The 22,976-nt window shown below is 39.1% G+C and overlaps 1 long non-coding RNA gene across 2 annotated transcripts in view; it reads right to left on the minus strand.

Moving 5' to 3' along the window:
* Positions 1–11,246: 11,246 nt before the first annotated feature.
* The window catches only part of LOC140069567 (uncharacterized), a 44,265-nt gene continuing 32,535 nt past the window's right edge, over positions 11,247–22,976 (minus strand). The window contains exon 5 of one of the 2 annotated variants that reach the window (XR_011848806.1): positions 11,247–12,136. This is a non-coding gene — a long non-coding RNA (uncharacterized lncRNA). The remainder of the gene's footprint in view (positions 12,137–22,976) is intronic. The other variant, XR_011848805.1, reaches the window with a different exon arrangement.

Genomic DNA, 22,976 nt, shown 5'->3' on the forward strand with positions numbered 1-22,976 from the left:
ATAGATAGATAGATAGATAATAGGTAGGTAGATAGATAGATAGATGGATAGATAATAGGTAGGTAGATAGAAGATATTTAGATAAAAAGAAAAAAAGCTAAATTGATAAATGTGTAGATGTATCTTCATCCAGGCATTCAACCAAGGGGTATTAAAAGAGCGATACATCCTCTGCTCACAAAAGTCCACATGCAGTGGGCTCCTTTATGACAGGGGGCCCTGGTTAAATGCCCAGTTTGCCATCCCCTAAAGCCAGCCCTGGTGGTGACAAAAGCTTCGCCTTAACTGAGAAACTAGTTTCTGTCCGACATGAAGACTTAAAAAAATGTCATATAATGTCCATGTGAAAGTAGAAATAATTTGAGACATTTTGAAATCCAGGTTTTATTTTTGATATGCAGCCTCTCCCCAGTTGGTCCCACATAACTTTAAATTGGTGCCCAACCATCCACCTATCATAATCCTTTGGTAGGTGAGGTGATACTGTAGTTTTAATGCCATACTAAGCTCTGAAATAAATATGATAATGTACAACGCTTCCTAGCGTTGACACAATTTCAAATGTTCCTAGTGTGAATTATGCTAAAATAAAATGCATCAACCAACATTTTCTTCTGTACGACTGTTAGAGAGTACATGAGGGTGAGAGACAGATTTGTATGCAATTTAGCACCATGCTGTTCTCTTATGTGTCTAGTACTCTTCTCAGTCATTTTAATGCACCTCCCTGAAATCTGTACCAGTAAAAGAAACTTATCTAACAGGAACCTACAGGTGTCCATACAGCTTAGATTAAAGTCCAGACTTCATTGGGTCTGGCCAACCATCTAATATGTATGAGGGTGACCTGATTCTCTCCTCAAAAACAGAAAATGAAGGATCAGGCATTTGAACATCCAAACTAAATTTATCATTGGGGTTTTTGTCTATGTTTAGGTGCAGTTGTGGTACAAATGCTGTTTTGCAACTTTCCATTGCGCCAAATGAACATAGGACAGTGCATAGTGACTTTGGCATAGACTGTACTTACGCAAAATTCATTATTTGCATAGATTAGTTTTCATAGTATGACTGATTTCACGATTTGCAATTTGGAGCAAATTTCAACTTAGGCACAAGTTTTGGTGCAAATTTACCACCCTGGTCTATGTTGCGATTTTTGCTGGGGTTTTTTACGACTTACGACAACCCACATAGTAAAAAACACCACAAGCAGATTTATCAAGGGCCAAAGCCACTTATCTGACTACAGCAAAACTACAAATGTAGACATAGAACTGTCGTAAGGAGCCGCTCTAATGATAATTCCCCCCTCCCCATGTGTATGGGGAAGTTAGGATAGCCATTGTTGAGAGGTAGCTAATAAAGGTACATCGACACCTTAAGGGGGTTTTCTAGGTGATATTATTAGAGCAGATACAGGTAATTACTGTAAGTAACAAAATAATTTATACTTACTTGTCCACCCACTCTGGTCACCAGCATCATGTGTTTTTGCAAGTCAAGCTGGTCAAACACTACTCATGAGGTCAATGGTTTCCTGGAGCAGTGATGTATATACTGGGGTTAGACACAATATACAAAAAATACCCCTATAGGAGAACCTCTCTCCTTGATCACAGTATTATCCATAGCTATACCATCTTTATTCACCATCTATATAGTTGCCATCCATAGCTTTACCGTCCATAGCCATATCATCCATAGCTATACTGTCCATATCCACCATCTATATATTTACCATTCATAGCTTTACCATCCATATCCACCATCTATATATTTACCATCCATAGCTGTATCATCCATAGCTATACCATCTATATCCACCATCTATATATTTACCATTCATAGCTTTACCATCCATAGCCGTATCATCCATAGCTATGCCGTCCATATCCACCATCTATATATTTACCATCCTTAGTTGTATCATCCATAGCTATACCATCCATATCCACCATCTATATATTTACCATCCTTAGTTGTATCATCCATAGCTATACCATCCATATCCACCATCTATATATTTACCATTCATAGCTTTACCATCCATAGCCGTATCATCCATAGCTATGCCGTCCAAATCCACCATCTATATATTTACCATCCTTAGTTGTATCATCCATAGCTATACCATCCATATCCACCATCCATATATTTACCATTCATAGCTTTACCATCCATAGCCGTATCATCCATAGCTATGCCATCCATATCCACCATCTATATATTTACCATTCATAGGTTGGGTATAATAGTTGCATGATACAGAAAGGTAGTTTTGTGCCATTGACCATGATATTCAGTAGATCCCTAACTTCGATGTGACATGGACTCTCTACAGTCAACACTCTCCAACCACGCCTCTTTTCCCTTGAGTGAGGGTTAAGGTCATAACTTGATGGGGTGCAGAGGGTATGGCTGCAACCGGACCCAAGAGGCTTAAGAGGTCCATAAAATGTACTTTTCACATATGAGGTGTACTTTTCCCATAACCGGGGGCCTGGTACAGATTTGCTCTGGGGTCCAACAGCGTCAAGTCACACAATAGGTGAGGATCCCAGCGGTCATCAGGGTGGGTGCTAGAGCTATCACTCAAGTGCAGAAGGGAGGAGTAGGAGATTGTTTACTACAGATACTTCACAATTATATAGCACTGAGATTTCAGACTTAGGGCCCGAACGTGTGCAGCCCATGAGAATGGGCAGTATGGAGGCCCAATTCCACAGACTGCACATAGTGCAGTGGACAGGAGTCCCTGCTTTCTAACTTTTATGGCCCGGCTGTTCAGCCAGCAGATGGGACGTCTTTGCATTATATTTCTAAATAATGCAGGGACTCCCATCCACTGCGCTATGTGCAGTCCGTTGGATCGGGCCACCATATGGCCCATTTCCACAAGCTGCACATGTTCGTGTCCATGAGCCCTACAAAAATGACCTACAAAAATTTTCTTTAAAAGAACCTTTTTAGTAAATGTGTATACAATATATTTTATTTCTTAAAAGGTTCTCATTGTGTTGGCTTGAAAGTTCTTTTTCCTTAGGATTTTATTCAGTCCCTCAACCTCTGTTGTTTAGGGACATAACCCTATTGTTTCCAATGAGAGATGTGGCCGTGCCTGTACACATAAATTCTACAATATCTATCGTATACACTGAGCGCCATCTAACATGACAGTCTTTAAGATTCCATGTTTTCCGGATGATTTTTACACACTGGGGAGTCCTGTTTTCAAAATATGTTAGGTTATAGATAGGAAAGGATCTTCAAAATAATAGCGAAGAAAACACAGAGCTATTTGTACTGGATTGCATTTCCTAGAACATTCGTAGGAGGTTGTATAATTCCTCTAAAAGCGTGTTCAGCCCATTTATAATATGGTGATACTAAGAATATTTGCACATCTCTGTAACATGTTTTCTCACAAGTCTCCCAGCAGTGTATTTACTTTCATGATCTGTATTTTTACTGTGACATGTCACCATTTTATCATATTCTATTTACTTAAAGGTGATTTATCAGCCCCCAAATCATCACACAAGTAAAAACAGCTTTGTGTAAGACACTTTCTAAGCTACAACTTGTCACTCAGTGAATAAAAGGATGAGGATGGTCAGAAAAAAAGAAAACTAGTGTGCCAGCAAACATGGCCACACCCCTGAGGAACCGAGATGCTGATTTGCATATTAAGACAAACTGAATTTGATGTAAATTGACAAAACACTGGGGAAATAGATTTACTATGCCTGGAATGCTTATACATTGTGTGATTATATGATTGGGAGCCTACTTTAATGGCACTGATCTTCTTTAAAGGACATCTAATATCAGTTTACCGATGGTAGATATGTCCTAATAAAAAGTTCCTGAAGAACGATGTTCATCAAGAGTTCTGCTATTGTGGAAATATAGATTTCTAAAATGTATGCTAGGCTAAGTTAGGCTACATCACCCGAGTTCCGTAGGGAGCCTTGTATTTTAATTTATGCATTCCCCTGGTCCCGCCCAGTCCCGTTTTTTTGTTACCTAGCATTAGGGAGAATGGAGTGACTTCTCTCTCTTCTGAACAAAAGCATTGGGCAAGTAATATACTATACAAGCCTTCTTTTCCTTACATCATCATAGGGGTAGTCCCCCAGCCTCACCAAAATAGGAACAGCAATATCTTCTTTCAATTAAAATTAATTAAATCAGGTTTTCTGCTTGATGAATATCATTTACCAGGAGCACCATCAGCCTTCATTACTATCATACTTAGCAGGTAAGTAAGAAGTATGGAAGAGGGAATAAGGTAAGATCAGATTTGTTTGTAGTCTGTTGCCATTGAGTTGTATAGACCTGAGAGAAGCTGTAGAAACAAAAGAGTAGCAAAAAATCAAGGTAGGTGCACGTAACGTAGTCAAAACTTTAAATAATACAAGAAACTTTGTAATATATCTCGTCACTTACTTTGTCTCTTATTATCCACCCTTCTTACTTCCTTATCTGATTTTCACTCCGAAATCTCTGCTGAATTCCATCTTGCTAGTAGGGTAATTGCGTTGTCAGATTACACATAATTTATATCCAGGGGGGGGATAAGTGAGCCATATGAGCCAGATCTCCTTCCACCAGCAAAGAGATGACAGCAAACTCGGAGCCTGGAGTGTTCCTGCCCAGTATATGCACACTACCTATAGCCTGTGCATGGCCTCATGTGGAATGGTATGGCCACAAGGTTGGGAGCCGATATACTAAGAAGCTGCAGCCTGGAGCGTTCATGTCCAGTATATGCACACTACCTATAGCCTGTGCATGGCCTGGTGTGGAATGGTATGGCCACAAGGTCAGCACCCGATATACTAAGAAGCTGGAGCCTGGAATGTTCCTGCCCAGTACCTATAGCCTGCGCATGACCTGTCATGGAATGGTATGGGTTACAAGATCAGGAGCTGGATATACTAAGAAGCTGGAGCCTGGAGCGTTCCTGGCCAGTATATGCACACTACCTATAGCCTGCGCATGGCCTGGCGGGGAATGGTATGGCCACAAGGTCAGGTGCTGGATATTCTAAGAAGCTGAAGTGTGCCTACCCAGTGCCTGCAAAGAACCTGGTGTAGAATGGCATGGCTACAAGGTCAGGAGCTGATATACTAAGAAGCTGGAGCCTGGAGCATTCCTGGCCAGTATATGCACACTACCTATAGCCTGCGCATGGCCTGGTGTAGAATGGTGTGGCCACAAGATCAGGAGCGGATATACTAAGAAGCTGGAGCCTGGAGCATTCCTGGCCAGTATATGCACACTACCTATAGTATGCGCATGGCCTGGTGTAGAATGGTATGGCCACAAGGTCAGGAGCTGGATATACTAAGAAGCTGGAGCCTGGAGCGTTCCTGCCCAGTACATGCACACTACCTATAGCCTGTGCATGACCTATCATGGAATGGTGTGGCCACAAGATCAGGAGCTGGATATACTAAGAAGCTGGAGCCTGGAGCGTTCCTGCCCAGTACATGCACACTACCTATAGCCGGCGCATGACCTATCATGGAATGGTGTGGCCACAAGATCAGGAGCTGGATATACTAAGAAGCTGGAGCCTGGAGCGTTCCTGGTCAGTATATGCACACTACCTATAGCCTGCACATGACCTGGTTTGGAATGGTATGGCCACAAGGTTGGGTGACGATATACCAAGAAGCTGGAGCCTGAAGCGTACCCAGGACCTGGCCTAGAATTCCCCATCATTGCAGTTGGTCGATAGATTTATCTGGAGGTGCATGATGTGCCAGCGGATGAGAAATCCCCCGAATGTATTTTAAGTTTGCTCATTGTATGTGATGAGGATAAAGACACTTCCTCTTTAGTTTCAGCAAATGTCACAATTCAATGCTATTTTCCAGTGAAACCATTTATCTTTATTGGTATTAAAGATCACTTTCTCACACACTTATTTATTTTGCAATCTAACCCATTCCCCAGCAAGAGCTTTAGATGCTGAATGGGAGCCGGGCCGGCGCGGAGCAGCTGTGTGCTGACTGCTGTTTGTACAGTAAGTGATACCTAGAACATCTTCAGGAGAGGGATTCATCAAATTACTAAGTGTGTCAGTGAATATAAATAGGGGGCTGAAGGGATTACTGCGGATTGTTACAGATGTATTTTTTCCTTAAGTAGCCATAAAGCTGCTTTGTATAGAAATGACAAATGTCATTTTGATGCGGCGTTGACACCATGTAAGACTTTGCTTCACTTCAAATGGAGTTTAAAGATTTCATCGACTTTAAACCAAGGTGTAATCTGTTTGGAAAAAAAATACATGTCTCAAAAAGAGAGGATTTGTAAAAGGCTAAACGGTTATAATATACGGGAAATAGAATCCGCTTAAAGGGACATCCAGGATTATTACCTAAACCAAAGTAATAGGAGAAAATTAATCAAAAGATATGGATCAATCCCATCATTTGGATGGACCTTGAGGTCCTTGCTTACTTGTCCATCACTAATTTACAGTATAAAACACCAAACAACCAGTATATAAATCCAATTGCTAAAATGATAAATCATAAGGGACAACATACAGGAAAAATCACGTCTAATAGTTAAAAACTCAAATTTCATCAGTTTTTCCTGAAGCCAAATTCAGTGTTTCCAAAACGTAACCAGCAGCACCATGACTTCGGCTCCAGTCTAAAATTCAAGTGGAAACTAAGGATCGGTACGAGATAAGGAATGTAATGCAATTAGGAATTTACTCAATATAATTTATCGTATTATACCATAAAATATTATATTACACTGTAATATTATACAGACACTGAATAGGAGTCTGTATGACTTGGCTTTTCTAAATTATAAAAGTCTAACCTTCTCCTTAATTAATAAAATCATGTTTTAAAATTGTTCTATAGCATTTACAAACACTACAATCAGCAGCAGATTATGATATGGACAGTTTGGGGTGGCCATCTGGGACCCAAGACTTCAAGGGGGCCTATGACCTTCGAAAACAAACACCAAGTTTGCAAATGCCCTGTAGAGATAATAAAAAGAAAGGGACGGAGAGCAGGGGCGTAACTACAGTGGAAAGCAGCCATAACTGCCAGTATGGGGCTCACAGTGTCAGGGGGGACCGTCATCCTACCTGACATACTAAAGAGTGCACCATTATATACATATTATGCTACACATTGTATAGCATAACATGTGTATAACATATATATATATATATATATATATATATATATATATATATATATATATATATATATATATATGTGTGTGTGTGTATAAATGTGTGATTGTAACTTGCATGTGTGAGTATACAAATATGTATATTTCTTAAGTGAGAAGGGGGGCCCCATGCAGAAGCCTGCTATGGGGCCCTGCTTCTCCTAGTTACGCCACTGACGGGGAGAGCCTTAAACTTGTGTGCTGAAATCCACATATATGTGTGCTGGATCTAAACACACATAAATACAAGAGCCCTTCCAGGACCTTTGAAGGTTCTCCAATATAGTTAAAGACTTAGAATTTTCATACAGCCCAAGACCCACTGTGGTCTTAATCCACCCATTTATGATGACAGAATTTACCCGTCGCCACATCATGTGCAGTTTTTTTGTATTCTTCAATAAATGTATTATATTTCATTATTTTCTGAAATTCTTTTCTTCTTGTTTTAATAGGAAATTGTCTTATCTACTTAATCTTTTATCAATACATTGTTAAGTATTCCTAAGGAAAAGGGTTTAGGCTGCATTCACACTGATGTTTGCCTGCACGGCTAAGGCACAATGGTGCCATGTTGACCCCTCTCCATAGCAATGCTTTGGGTAATGGTTGTAACAAGGGGGAAGATAGGACACCGGATGTCCTATCTTTTTCCCGTGTACGGAGCGGTACGGTGCCATGCGTGTGCAGCACCATATCGCTCCGTGCGGCCATTTGCCGTCTATGGCGGTGTATGTACGGCCGCAAGCTTGCCGCCGTACATACGTACCCCATAAGGTAGTATGAATGCAGCCTTATTGTGAGTTGTGGCCCTTTATAATGGGCTGATAATTGGCATCTCCTAATTTTAGGGCTCCTAGGATGCACAGACCTTACAGACCATAGAGGCACACCGGCTACAATGGGCTCACCTAGAAGACAACATTGCAGCCTGAGCAGTCAAGCCAAGACCTATATGAGTTCATTTTACAGTCAATGCTAATTAATTGTGTCACAGCTTTCACACTTAATGTTAAAATCACAGTTAATATATAAGTTGTCATGTTCTATGTTACCATACTGGGCACCGCGTGTGTATAAATCGAGCCACTCGACTATTGAATATGCATTGAAGCGATTGTGTGAGCTCCATGTAACAGTTATTGACAGCATGTAACACGGTGACAGCATACATTAGAACGTCTACACCTAATTGCCCTATTATTTTATTATTTTTTTAGGAGTGTGGCCCTGGTAAATTTTTCATGAAGCATTTGTGAGATTCACATATGCTATACTATAGTAGCTGCTACTCTATTAATAGATGTGACAAACATATCCCAATGTTTGGAAGCTTGCGCTGTGTTAGCTCTTCAACTTGGCCATCGCTTCAATCTCCTCAACTTCCGCTATTCATACCAGTTGCTGTATTTAAGGGTGAGAGATTTTTGTGGTATTCAAATATACCTTAACTTGGATTTTCCAGGAATATGGGCAAAAAATATACATACTTACACCTGTTGCAGTGTACCTCAGGCCTACACTCAGTTGGAAGTTCTGGAGGGATCACAGGACCTGCTTCGGCCAATGAATTACATCTTCGGACCCAAGGACAACATAAGAAGTACTTGCTTTGGCCAATGAGGTGCATCATCAGAACCCAAGGACAACATAAAAAGTGGAATGTCTAATGGGTTACATGAAGCACGTTCCCTGACCCTAGAGTTTCCAGCCAGATTCAAGCATGAAAATCAACAAAACAGGTGAAATTCAGGAATCTTGAACCGTTACCCAGATAAGTATGCATTCTTTTTTTCCCCACCCAGGCCCACTACTCTAGTTCTTTTCCTTATTCCTGGAAAACCTATATAACAAGGGTTAAATATGAGCTGTATGAACTATTAATCTATTTAAAGAGAGATACCATTTACACAAATTGGACATTTATGTAGCATATCCAAACTGCTCATACTAACCATGCTACTTAGTGTAAATTGCTGTCATAAAACATTAGTGACTTTTTCTCCATTTTTCCTGAATTTAAATGATTTTTTTTTTTCGAATATACAGTGGGTAAGGAAAGTATTCAGACCCTTTTAAATGTTCTACTCTTTGTTTCATTGCTGCCAGTGGGTAATATCAAAAACATTCTTTTTTTGCTCATTATTTGTACACTCTGCACCCCATCTTGACAGAAAAAATCTATTAAACAAGAATAACCTAAATATCACATGGTCATAAATATTCATATAATGTGACACTCACATGCTGTTGATTTCCTTCTGATACTCCTTCAGATGGTTGTACTCCTTCATTGGAGTCCAGCTGTGTTTAATTAAACTGATTGGACTTTATTAGGAAAGGAACATAAGACCTCACAGTGCATGTCAGAGCACATGAGAATCATGAGGCCTAAGGAACTGCCCAAGGAGATCAGAGACAGAATTGTGGCAAGACACAGATCTGGCCAAGCTTACAAAATAATTTATGCAGCACTCATGGTTCCTAAGAACACAGTGGGCTCCATAATCCTTAAATGGAGGAAATTTGCGATGACCACAACACTTTCTTGATCTGGCCATCCATCCAAATTAAAAAATTGTGGGAGAAGAGCCTTGGTGAGAGAGGTAAAGAATAATCCCAAGATCACTGTGGCTGAGCTTCAAAGTTCAAGTAGGGGGATTAGAAAAAGTTCCACAAAGTCAACCATCACTGCAGCCTCCACTAGTCGAGGCTTTATGGCAGAGTGTGCTGACGGAAGCCACATATGAAAGCCACATTCATTGTACAAAAAAACACATGAAGACTATGAGAAAAAAAAGATTATCTGGTCTGATAAGACAAAGATTGAACTTTTTGGTGTTAATTCTAAGCAGTACGTTTGGAGAAAACCAGGCACTGCTCATCTCCTTCCAAATATAAACCCAATAGGGAAACATGGTGGAGGCAGCATCATTTTATGGGGGTGTTTTTCAGCTGCAGGGACAGGACGACTGGTTATAATCAAAGGAAAGATGTATGCAACCAAGTACGGAGAAATCCTGGATGAAAACCTCTTTCAGAGTGAAGTGGACCTCAGACTGGGCTAAAGGCTCACCTTCAAACGAGACAATGACCCCAAGCCCATAACTAAAATAACAAAGCAGAGGCTTCAGAACAACAATGTGACCATTCCTGACTGGCCTAGCCCAACCCGGACCTAATCCCAATTAAACCCTCTTTAGAAGCTTGAAAATGGTTTCCACCAACATTCATTATTCAACTGAGGGAACTGTAGAGAATATATAAGAAAGAATGGCAGAGGATCCCCAAATCCAGTTGTGAAAACTTATTGCAACATTTCCAAGAAGATTCCTGGCTCCACTAGCTCAAAAGCTGCTTCTACCCAATACTGAGCAAAGGGTCTAGATACTTATGACCATGTGACCAGTTTTTCTTGTTTAATAAATTACCAAAAATATCTCCATTTCAGTTTTTTTTCAAGATGGGGTGCAGACAGTAGATTAATGAGCAAAAAAGATTTTTTTTTATCTTACCAATTGGCTGCAATAAAACAAAGAGTAAAACATTATTTCCGTACCCATATATTTCCCCAATAATATGAATAATGGAGAAATATATCAGTACTGTCTAATATTTAGATGTAAGTCATGTAAGACAAGACCGTCTTAAAATGCTGCAAATGTATCTTGTAGATCAGAGACACTTTTTCGAACAAAACTCCACCAGCTCAGTCAGCTCCTTTCTCCAAAATTTTGCCACATATTTTTTGGCATGTTAAGCTTAACAATTCTTACTGTTTAAATAACAAATCCGAATCATAAAAAAAAATATTTTTTATATTTCTTTATTCATATTTTAACCAATAAATGACATCACATTTGCGATTTTAATTTTAAATAATTATACGTTTCTTTTTATAAATATTTGTTTAGATAATGGATTGAAGCGGAGTACATTTAAAAAAAAGTTATATAAAAATATCATTATAAATAAAAAATAATTACAAATAAATTAAACAATTATTATACATTTATTATAATTATGTATTATAAAATTGGATGTTTTTTCTACTGGATTAGAGAAAATTAGTTTGTTTATTAAATTTCAGGAGTAACATTTTACGTGTGCATTATGATTTCGGCTTTAAATAGGTATATTATATAATTGAATCAAATTGAGTCAAATTCAATGTAATTTTTAAAAAAATTAACATTTGTTAAAATGTTAAAATTTTATGCATTTACAAAAATGTTTGCAATGCCTAATATAGGATATGGTATATTAATATAGATTTCATTAAATATGGTCTGTAAAACAACTGATAATCATCAATGGCTCCTACCCCTTTACCCATATTGATGGGTAATCTTTTACCTCTTTTAACTCATCCATATTAATGGACAGAAATATGAATCGATCTGAAACGAACCACTTGGCATTTGGAGTGCTAACTTTTTGTATTTGATTATTTTGCTAACAGGTCTCTTCCTCGGCCCTCCATTCCCTCCCCTTCAAAACACAAAAGCAATTAACAAATAACCTGTTTTAACCCTGGACATCTGCCTGCTAGATTTTAGGCCTAATTTCCCCTTTTTTGTCCTTGTCAAGAGCTTGTGAATAGTGTCAGGTCCGGATTTAAGGCAGAGTTCCCAGCTCAGGCTGTGCAAGTTGTCTTTAGCTTTTATTCCTAGAACAAAAGCACTAACAGGTTTGACAAAGAAGGTTTTTCTGTTCCAGAGGAGAGAAACTCATGTTTAGACCCCAGGCAACCAACTTGGGCTTGTTTGGCTTCCATTCTCCTTCCATACAAGGGCAAAAGGAGTCTTGAAGAATGCGTGTATTCTGCTGATGTCCCATTCAGATATCCCCCTGGGAAGTCACACCTTGAGCTGTCATCAGCTGCAGATATGCGGGCCTCTTGAGACTGTCCTGAAACCTGGGTGCAATGATAAACAATACACTGAAATAGCTTCTAATTAAAGAAACCCTGGAAACATCATTATTTCTATTTGATAGCGTCTTTAAGCCATCTATTCCGAGATCCTGTTGTGTATTGAAACCACAATCAGATTCCTTTAATAATTTACTGCCTACACATGCACCTCAATATTATAACACGCTTAATACATTAGATACAATTTATAATACATATTGTAGCCCTACAGGATTTTTTCTCTTTGAACGTTGTGGCTCTAAATTATACAAATAAGCCCTAAATACCAATACACTTTCATTTGGAATTTTTGGACCCCTCACACAATCACGTAATGAAGCCCTGTTAATTCACAACTACTATCCGAGTGGCATTGTGTGAGGGGTCCAAAAATTCCAAAGGAAAGTGTATTGGTATTTAGGGCTTGTTACTATAATTTAAACTGTATCAGTATCCTCAGGATGTCAATACAGTCTTTCCGAATCTCTAAACTATTATTATTTCCCATTGGTGTTGTTTATGTAAATATTATTATTACTATAATAAACAATTATAAAATTAATAGGCAAAGATTACTTTTATGTACTTTTTATGAACTGTTGGTTTTTTTTGGGGGGGGGGGCACATAGGACTGTTTGTTTAATGCATTTGTGTATTTACTTTTGAACTATAGTATCCATTTTTTGTAAAACTTCTTTATTTATTGTATAAGGTCATTCATTTTTCTATATGTAAAGTGTGAACTCTTTTTGAAAAAATTAAATTTTTTAATATACAATACAATGTATATATTGTCGTTCATGTGGTATAAAGTGATATATGTGAATTTTTCATGGGGTATTGAAGCAATTATTATTGTTGGTGGGATGGGTACAGATTTAACATTGGAGTACATAGATTTGTGCTTCTGTCCATAAACAGATTTAGGCCATAAACCACCCTAGCTCAAGACAATCATTGTATCTATGGTCCCTATTGGGAACAATTCATGAATTTATTAGGAAAATGTATCAGACGCATTACAAAGTTGATGGTTAATGGTGTGATTATCGCATGTATTTGGCGTTCTGATGAGTCCTGATGGGGAATTTGCTGTGAAGCGCGTTCACACATCAGATTTTTCAGGAGGCAATCAAGTGTGTTTAAAATCACTTGCCTTGCCACAATTGTTTCCTTGACATGTTAATCTGAAACAATCCAGGTAGAAGAATAATCAGAACATTTTTTTTAACAAATACTGATATAGATATTTATGGTTTTATGGATGATTTATAGAAAAATGTTTATGACAAACTACGTGCCCAGATTTTTCCATGTAATACTTGCCATATAGCCAAGTCCCATCTACAATATGTGTAATGTTACCATCATGAAGGCTACACAGAGGTCAATTGTGAAAGATGGAAGCTCATTCTGACTACATCTATCCCTACCGAACCCCCTTTATAGAGATAAATATTTGGCGCGGTAGAACATTTACATATTCTGTATGGGGAGTGGGGATAAAGTTACCATCACCATTAGTTACTGACATCTCCACACATAAAAAGATTGAAGATTGACATGTTGAAAATCACTGGCTAAAATCCTTTTTGGACGTGACCTGCATTGACATCTGCCATTGACTGTGAGTCGAGAAACCCCCAAAAGATAAATGTAAGCCCAAGATCACTTCTACTGAAGATGTCTATAGAAACATATGAATGATGAGTTCAAGTCCTATTACCACTGACTAAAAAAAACTAAGAGTTCAGTTTTTCTAGTGTGAGGTTTTTTTAAAAAACTATTAGTTTTTTATTTATTATTTTTTTAAATGCCCTTGCTCAAAAACTTGAGCATCTCCTTCACTTGGAATTTGAGCATCTGATACGAAATTTCCAAAGAAGCTCCAAAGTCATATAGTCAAATAGCCGCACCTCTCAATTGTTGTGGAGGTAGCATTAAGGGGAAAATACACCAGTACAAGCCTTGATAAATCCCTCCATGGATTATTATTTAAGAAATACATTGTAGTATAATGTGACATCTTTGGCTGAGTTGAGCAGAACACAATTTTTATAAACCCAGATAAGAACCCCCACCAGTAACAACAGTATTTAAAGTACTTCCATTTTGAGGAGGATCGGCATTCCCGTTAATGTCATTGAGTGTGATGATTCTCCCCAGTTGCTGGCTACCTGCGCTGCCAGCATGGTAGTGCCAATGCGCGCGGCCACAGTGATTTAGGCGCCTTTGCTAGCAGCATTTAAACAGTTAACACCCGCTATTGGTGCCAGCCGGGTGTTACTGGTGGGGCTTCAGGTCTAGGACTTTAAAACAGTGGGGGGGGAGGGGTTTGATTCAAAACTGGACCCTAATTTCTACTGAAGTCTGTGGTCAAGTCTTAGTGACCCAAAGCTGTAGAATTTGGAACTTAGCGGTTTGGGTCTGCTCAACGGTATACGGTTATATTATCTAGACTCTATGTGGCTGGATTATGGCAACATGGCCTCTATATTACATGGTTGCATCATGCCAGTTAAAATTACAAAAAAATTTCTTAGAATAAAAAAATTTGTATCTTTTTTTTTTTTTTTTTTTTTACAAATTTGTCCCTAAAAAGAATATCTTAAATTAGGAGCTGTAAAAATACCCCCCTCATCGATCACTCAAGACATTTTTAATGCCCAGCGATGATTTTAAAAATGATCTAAAACCCAAATCTAAAAATCAAAACTAGCAAATATACAACAAATCCTAATGAATCTTCCCTAGCATGTTCCTGATATCCTTTGTCTTTCCATCTTTCTCTATCCTTAGAACTAAGTCTAATAATTTTCCAATACAGACGGTCCCCTACTTAAGAACACTCGACTTACATACGACCCCTAGTTACAAACGGACCTCTGGATATTGGTAATTTATTGTACTTTAGTCCTAGGCTACAATAATCAGCTATAACAGTTATCACAGGTGCCTGTAATGAAGATTTATTATTAATCCTGGTTCTTATGACAACCCAACATTTTTAAAATCCAATTGTCACAGAGACCAAAAAAGTTCTGGCTGGGATTACAATGATAAAATATACAGTTCTGACTTACATACAAATTCAACTTAAGAACAAACCTACAGACCCTATCTTGTATGTAACCCGGGGACTGCCTGGTACTTGAGAAAGTTTATAATCCAGCATTATGGCAGATTATAGGATATTTTTTTATTACATTTTTTATATTTTTATTTGAGATATTATCATTATACTTTTAACTAGTGAACATGCAACCTTTTTTCTCCCTTACTTATTATCTCTCCCATCAGATCTAAGTTTTCTATAAAATATTCTGAGCCATAAACTGTCTAAAATTAGCCTTGGTGAGGATTTAACATGCATGTTGCGTAGTCTGTAGGTAATCTACTTCATTGCGGAGGGGGGGGGGATGCCATTATATTTAGTAACACATCACTTGTGGGAAAGATCTGAAAAAGGAATACAAACCATTTAAGCAAAAGGTCCATTGGTTAAATAAATAAATCCACATAAAGCGGTCACATTTTGACGTAAATTTCCTGCTATCAGCCATGGGGGCCATTGCCTCTTTAAACAAACAATGTTCTCAGATGAAAAATGACATTTTATTTGTCCCTTCCCTCTCTTAGAAACCTCTAGAGCCTTCCTACCTAGGCCTGGAAAGAGCTCAGCAATGACTCTGGCCATAGGAGAATAGCTGCGGATACCGATCCCACATTATTCCTGTGGTTTCTCTGAGCGGCACCGGCGCTAACAAATCATCACAATGAAATTTGTTCCAGTAATTATTAATTAGTCATTGGTTCTACAAGATCCTTTTTTGTTAGATGTCAATATTATCCTGAGAACATCCCTTATATTAAGTCTGATAACGCGCTGAACAGACCTAATGACTTCAATAGAGAATAGATCAGGTCCAGAGCCTCAGCCCTTGCAGGCAGGACTCACGCAATGGAGCATTCATTACCCCCTAAAAGGTGTTCTCCAAGTTTACGCCTCATTCTTAAAGCTATTCATCCTGAGGGTTTCTCCCATGCTGTGCCTATGGGAAAAATCCCTGCTGAATGGGCACCCACTGGCTGTATATTCTATATCTCCAGGCCCGGGATCAGGAGGGGGGAGAGTCAGGAGTTATTGTTATGACTCCATGCTTCTCTTTGTGTGCTCGGCCTTATCTGGTGCTAAGAAGATGAAGTGACAGGGGAGCAAAATCATACAGGCCCCATAAAGACGAGGCTACGGGAAAGGGGGCAAAATAGCATCGCACGTCAGCGCTTAACTCTAATGCATCCAACCTGTCGCTTGTAACGGGAAATACGAATGTGTTTAGTATTATGCACTTTAAGATCAATTCATAGATAGATTGATAGATAGATAGATAGATAGATAGATAGATAGATAGATAATTGATAGATAGATAGATAGATAGATAGATAGATAGATGGAGGATAGGGTATATATGGTGCAGGAAAGATAGATAGATAGATAGATAGATAGATAGATAGATAGATAGATAGATAGATAGATAGATAGATAGATAATTGATAGATAGATAGATAGATAGGAGATAGATAGATAGATAGATAGATAATAGATAATTAGATAGATAATTGATAGATAGATAGATAGATAGATAGATAGATAGATAGATAGATAGATAGATAGGAGATAGATAGATAATTGATAGATAGATAGATAGATAGATAGATAGATAGATAATTGATAGATAGACAGATAGATAGATAGATAGATAGATAGATAGATAGATAGATAATTGATAGATAGACAGATAGATAGATAGATAGATAGATAGATAGATAGATAGATAGACAGACAGATAGATAGATGATAGATAGATAGATAATAGATAGATAACTGATAGATAATTGATAGATAGATAGATAGATAGATAGATAGATAGATAGATAGACAGATAGATAGATAGATAGATAGATAGATAGATAGATAGAGTTTATTATTAGATACATCTCTGAAGATAGAAAAAATATATTTTTTAGATTGTTACAGGATATATTAGACATGTAGGTAGGTAGATAGGTAGGTAGGTAGGTTACATAACCAGACAATGCGAGTCTCCCTATCTATTTGTTCCTAGAGCAGAACAATCCAGCAGTATGGGCCGGATCCGCGTGGCTGTACATCGGCAGCTATTATACATGTCTGTATGGAAGGTTTTGTGTAGTGCAGCAGAATGTGACTGAGATAAGAGGTAATTACAGGAACACATTGTACAGGATGACAGGATGGAGGCAGCGGGAGAATAGCAAGTAGGGAGCAGATCACAAGGTGCAATCCTCTTACATGTTACTATACGCTGCGGCAGGTGCACCCTATGCACTGTTGTGCCACATTTCCATAAGGCAACTATGGCTGCGCTGCCGGGTGTGCACGTACTATGCTAGCTAGTAATGCCAAATGTCCACATTACATAGATTAGCATTGCAGTGTGTCCATGTACCACACACAGTCCTGGATTGTACAGATGATACAGAATGGAGGTGCAGTGCAATACATGGGGTGTTGTGGGGTCTGCAGGGGGAGCTCGGGTGTGGGATGCATCTCTCTACTATAAATCTCTGTTGTGCATTGGAGGAGAAGATTTATGAAATAGAAAGATGTAGGGGATGAGACTCCTCCGCCCGCAGCCGCCACATCTCATGTGCTGGAGGGTAATTATTAGTGATCAGCCCCTTCATTACCCACCAGATATAGACACCACCCCTCCTGCTGCACTGTACAAACAAACAAACATACACTCACATAGCCTGAGGGGGGGGGGGGGGCATACACCTACCTGCATCATGTGATATCATATACATACACCTACCTCTACTACAAGAGATGCCATATATATACACCTACCTGCATCATGTGATATCATACATGTACCACTTACCTGCATAATGTGATATCATATATATACACCTACCTGTACTACAAGACGTCATATATATACACCTACCTGCATCATGTGATATCATATATATACACCTACCTGTACTACAAGATGTCATATATATACACCTACCTGCATCATGTGATATCATATATATACACCTACCTGTACTACAAGACGTCATATATATACACCTACCTGCATCATGTGATATCATATATATACACCTACCTGTACTACAAGACGTCATATATATACACCTACCTGCATCATGTGATATCATATATATACACCTACCTGTACTACAAGACGTCATATATATACACCTACCTGCATCATGTGACATCATACATATACCACTTACCTGCATCATGTGATATCATTTATATACACCTACCTGTACTACAAGACGTCATATATATACACCTACCTGCATCATGTGATATCATATATATACACCTACCTGTACTACAAGACGTCATACATATACTACTTACCTGCGTCATGTGATATCATATATATACACCCACCTGTACTTCAAGACGTCATATATATACACCTACCTGCATCATGTGATATCATATATATATACACCTACCTGTACTACAAGACGTCATATATATACATCTACCTGCATCATGTGATATCATACATGTACCACTTACCTGCATCACATGACATCATACATATACCACTTACCTGTATCATGTGATATCATATCTACACCACTTACCTGCATCACGTGACATCATACATATACCACTTACCTGCACCACACGACATCATACATATACCACTTACCTGCATCACATGACACATCATACCTATACACCAGCATGTATCACGTGTCATCAGATACACTTACATGTACCATATGCAATCATGCATATACATTTACCTATATCATGAGACATCATACATGTACACCTACCTCAGTGGTGGCGAACCTATGGCACGGGTGCCAGAGGTGGCACTCGGAACACTCTCTGTGGGCACCCAGGCCATCACCCCAGACAGGACTCAAAACCTTCTCCTGCAGTCCTTGGCCACCCAGGACATGCTGTGATCAGGGCTATTTTAAAGCTACACATCCTAAAGCAGCCTGGGACTACAGGAGAAGCAAGAAGGTGCAGACAAGGTTGCGTTATTATTGTAGCTCCTGCTCTGGGCCCCTCAATTCATCCTGTTCAGGGGACCCTGGAAGGAAGCTACAATGATAATCTGAATTTCTCCTCTTTCTTGCAACTCTTTTGGTGTCATCAGGACGCTGATACAATTAAAAGCCATGACAAAACAGGTAGCGACATGTTACCACTTAAATTGCTATGTTGACACTTTGCATTTAAATAAGTAGGTTTAGTTCTAGTTTGGGCACTCTATCTCTAAAAGGTTTGCCATCACTGACCTACCTGCATCACACGACATATATATATATATATATATACCTACCTGCATCACAAGACATTGCACATATACCTACCTGCATCATGTGACACATCATACTTATATACCTACCTGTATCAAATTTCTAAAATTTGCAAAAAAAAACTTTATTTGACAAGGACAAATACAAATCAAAAAATAGACTCACAAAAGGCGCAAAAAGATCTCAGGGAAGGGGGAAATAAGATAAATGAGCCCCTATGTATCCCTTGTTCTGCATCCAGCCCTACATAATAATAATGAATCTTTCTGTATATAGCACCATCATATACTGCAGCGCTGTACACATCTATAGAGACCAAATAGAAAATAACAGAGTAATAACATGGCCGGATGAAACAACAAGAGCTTACAATCTATATATGTATATTATTTGTTAAATGTTTGGCAAATCTCGGCATTAACCCTTTCCCCGCCAGAGCCTGTGCTTTCCCCACTCTGACACTGGGAGGGATCCATCAGCAGTCACAATGTATCAGAGTTTTCTCTCTCTCTCTCTCTTCTTTGTGAGGCTCATTACCTGTAACCCCTCGTATGCCGCGGTCCCCTGCAGTCTTGCAGCTCATCCCCTGCTGCAGCCACTTTCACCGCAGACACCCCCTAGAAGGGGTTAATCCCCCTCTCCCCTCTCATCTGCCTCTTATCATTTTTTTTCCATCTCGGCCTCTTTGAGGAGCTCATTTCACATCCTCATTACTTATCACTTCTCCATAGTGTATGTCATTATTTATCCCTCTCATTAATCCTGCCTCCCTGATAGAGCAGCTCCCAGCATCTCGTTATCCTTCTATTTATCTATTAGCCCTCACCTCTCCCAATCTTCCCTCCATCTCATGATGGGCTATTAGTCATGCAAGGTGCTGCTGGAGTTGACTTCTCCTCCATTGAGTTGGCAGCAATCTGTAGATGACATTGTAATCCTGATAGAGATGAGATCTCATCCCTATGTAACCAGCGGCTGCTGCAGTCTTCTTCCTCTAACCTGGCCTTCCCTTATAGGAACTTACACGTGGCGACCCCTCCGCCACATCACCACCACCAGGACACCGATACAAATATTCACAGTGCTTCATAGTATTTGTGCTATCACTTTATTTCTCATATTCAGCTGCCTGGAGAATAAAAGCTTCTCCTCAGTCCCTATAGACCTATAATGGGGAGTAGTGACCCTATAGAGACATAAATAACTGCATCAAACTATAGAGACATAAATAACTGTATACACCTATAGAGCTATGAATACCCGCACAACCCTATGGAGACATAAATGACGGCATAACTATATATATACATATACATAAATAACTGCATACACCTATAGAGCTATAAATACCTGCACAACCCTATGGAGACATAAATAACGGCATAACTATATATATAACTATATATATATATACATATACATAAATGACTGCATAACTTTATAACATAACTTTATATATATATATGTATATATATATATACAAAAAAGGTAGTTGCAGCACTCGGAAAATTCAGTTATGGGTGCACTTCCAGGGGCCAGGACGAAAGGTCCCAGATTACTAAGTAATATATATATACACATAAATAACTGCATACACCTATAGAGATATGAAAAACTGCATAACTATATATATATATATATATGTGTGTGTATATATGTATAAAATATATATAAAGCTTTGTGTGTGTTTCTATATGTATGTCCGCTAAAGGAATTTGTACCATCACATTTACAGTCACCAAATTTTGACCGGGTTTTGAGCCGAAATTGTCACCCCGTGCTTTCCAAAATCCACTTATTAACCAACATATACAGGACCCATTGTCTGCTGCTGCTGCTGTGGCAGTTGGAAGCTGAGCCGTGATTGGCTGCTGTACTGCCACAGGTCATTAATATGAGCTCTGAGCTGTGATTGGTTAATATAGATTGTTACAGGATATATTAGCCGTGTAGGTAGGTAGATAGATAGGTAGATAGCCAGACAATGCAAGTCTCCCTATCTATTTGTTCCTAGAGCAGAACAATCCAGCAGTATGGGCCGGTTCCGTGTGGCTGTATAAGAAAATAATGAGGTAGGATGGATACAGAGATAGGGGGAGATTTATCAGAAGTGTCCGAGGTAAAACTGTTCCAGTTGCCCCTGGAAACTAATCAGAGATCAGCTGTAATTTTATAAACAGCTGTGCAAAAATGAAACTTGAGCTCTGATTGGTTGCAGACAAAGTGACAGTCAGAGACATAGACAGTCACTGGAATGAGAATGTCACAGACACAGACAGTCACTGGTGTCTGTGCCCGAGACCGACAGTCACTAGAATGAGAGTGCCAGAGACTGACAGTCACTGGAATGAGAGTGCCCGAGACTGACAGTCACTGGAATGAAAGTGCCAGAGACCGACAGTCACTGGAATAAGAGTGCCCAAGACCGACAGTCATTGGAATGAGAGTTCCTGGATACAAACAGTCACTGGAATGAGAGTTTCTGAGACAGACAGTTGCTGAAATGAGAGTGCCCAAGACAAACAGTCACTGGAATGAGAGTGCCTGACACAGACAGTAACTGGAATGAGAGTGCCTGACACAGACAGTCACTGGAATGAGAGTGTCCGAGACAGACAGTCACCGACATGAGAGTGCCCAAGACACAATCACTGAAAGAGACTATCAGAGACAGTCACTGAAAGAGACTGCCAGAGATAGACAGTGTCAGTGACAGGGACGATCTATAGATACATATAAAATATTTTTGCTAGCCATTCTATTTTGTTACAGCTAACAGCAGTTATTTCCTATCCTGGGCAATCCCGGAAACTACAGCTAGTATATATATATAGACAAAGAGGCAAAATCCAGCTCACCAGTCAGACGAAAATCTTCCAGCGCGCAGACACGAGGAGATCCCCCATGGACTCGGGGCAGTAGCACAGTAGTAGAAAAGACCAGCGCTTCAGAAGAATGTAGCCGTAAAAATAGTAGTTTCTTTATTCGTACCTCTTTAAAAGCATAAGTGGTGGCAGAGAGCACAACACAATGGAAGCACAGGGTAAATCCAACGCGTTTCGCTCAGATGAGCTTAGTCATGGATACAAATCCCATTTTGTTTATCACTACCTATAGTAACCAGTTCCACCAAGTTAAAAAAGTGGTTACCAAATACCTACCCATTTTGGAACAGGATAACGATTTAAAAATGTGTCTTAAACAAGGAGTAAGGTTTATCTCTAAAAAAGCTCCAACTATTGGGTCTATGGTGTCACCGAGCCTTTTTACCTATAATGAAATTAATGTAAACAAGTACTCCTGACTGCATCACTTGGGGATCCATAAATGTGGTCATACGCGTTGCCTAACTTGCGGCTTCATCCTTACAGCAAATACTTTTTCATCACGCACGACCGATATAACTTATGAGATCCAATCTTTTATTAACTGTAACACCTCCTATGTGGTGTACCTCATCATATGCATCTCCTGTAACAAGCAATATGTA

The sequence above is a fragment of the Engystomops pustulosus genome, chromosome 7 (assembly GCF_040894005.1).
Source record: "Engystomops pustulosus chromosome 7, aEngPut4.maternal, whole genome shotgun sequence".
Classification (NCBI taxonomy): domain Eukaryota; kingdom Metazoa; phylum Chordata; class Amphibia; order Anura; family Leptodactylidae; genus Engystomops; species Engystomops pustulosus.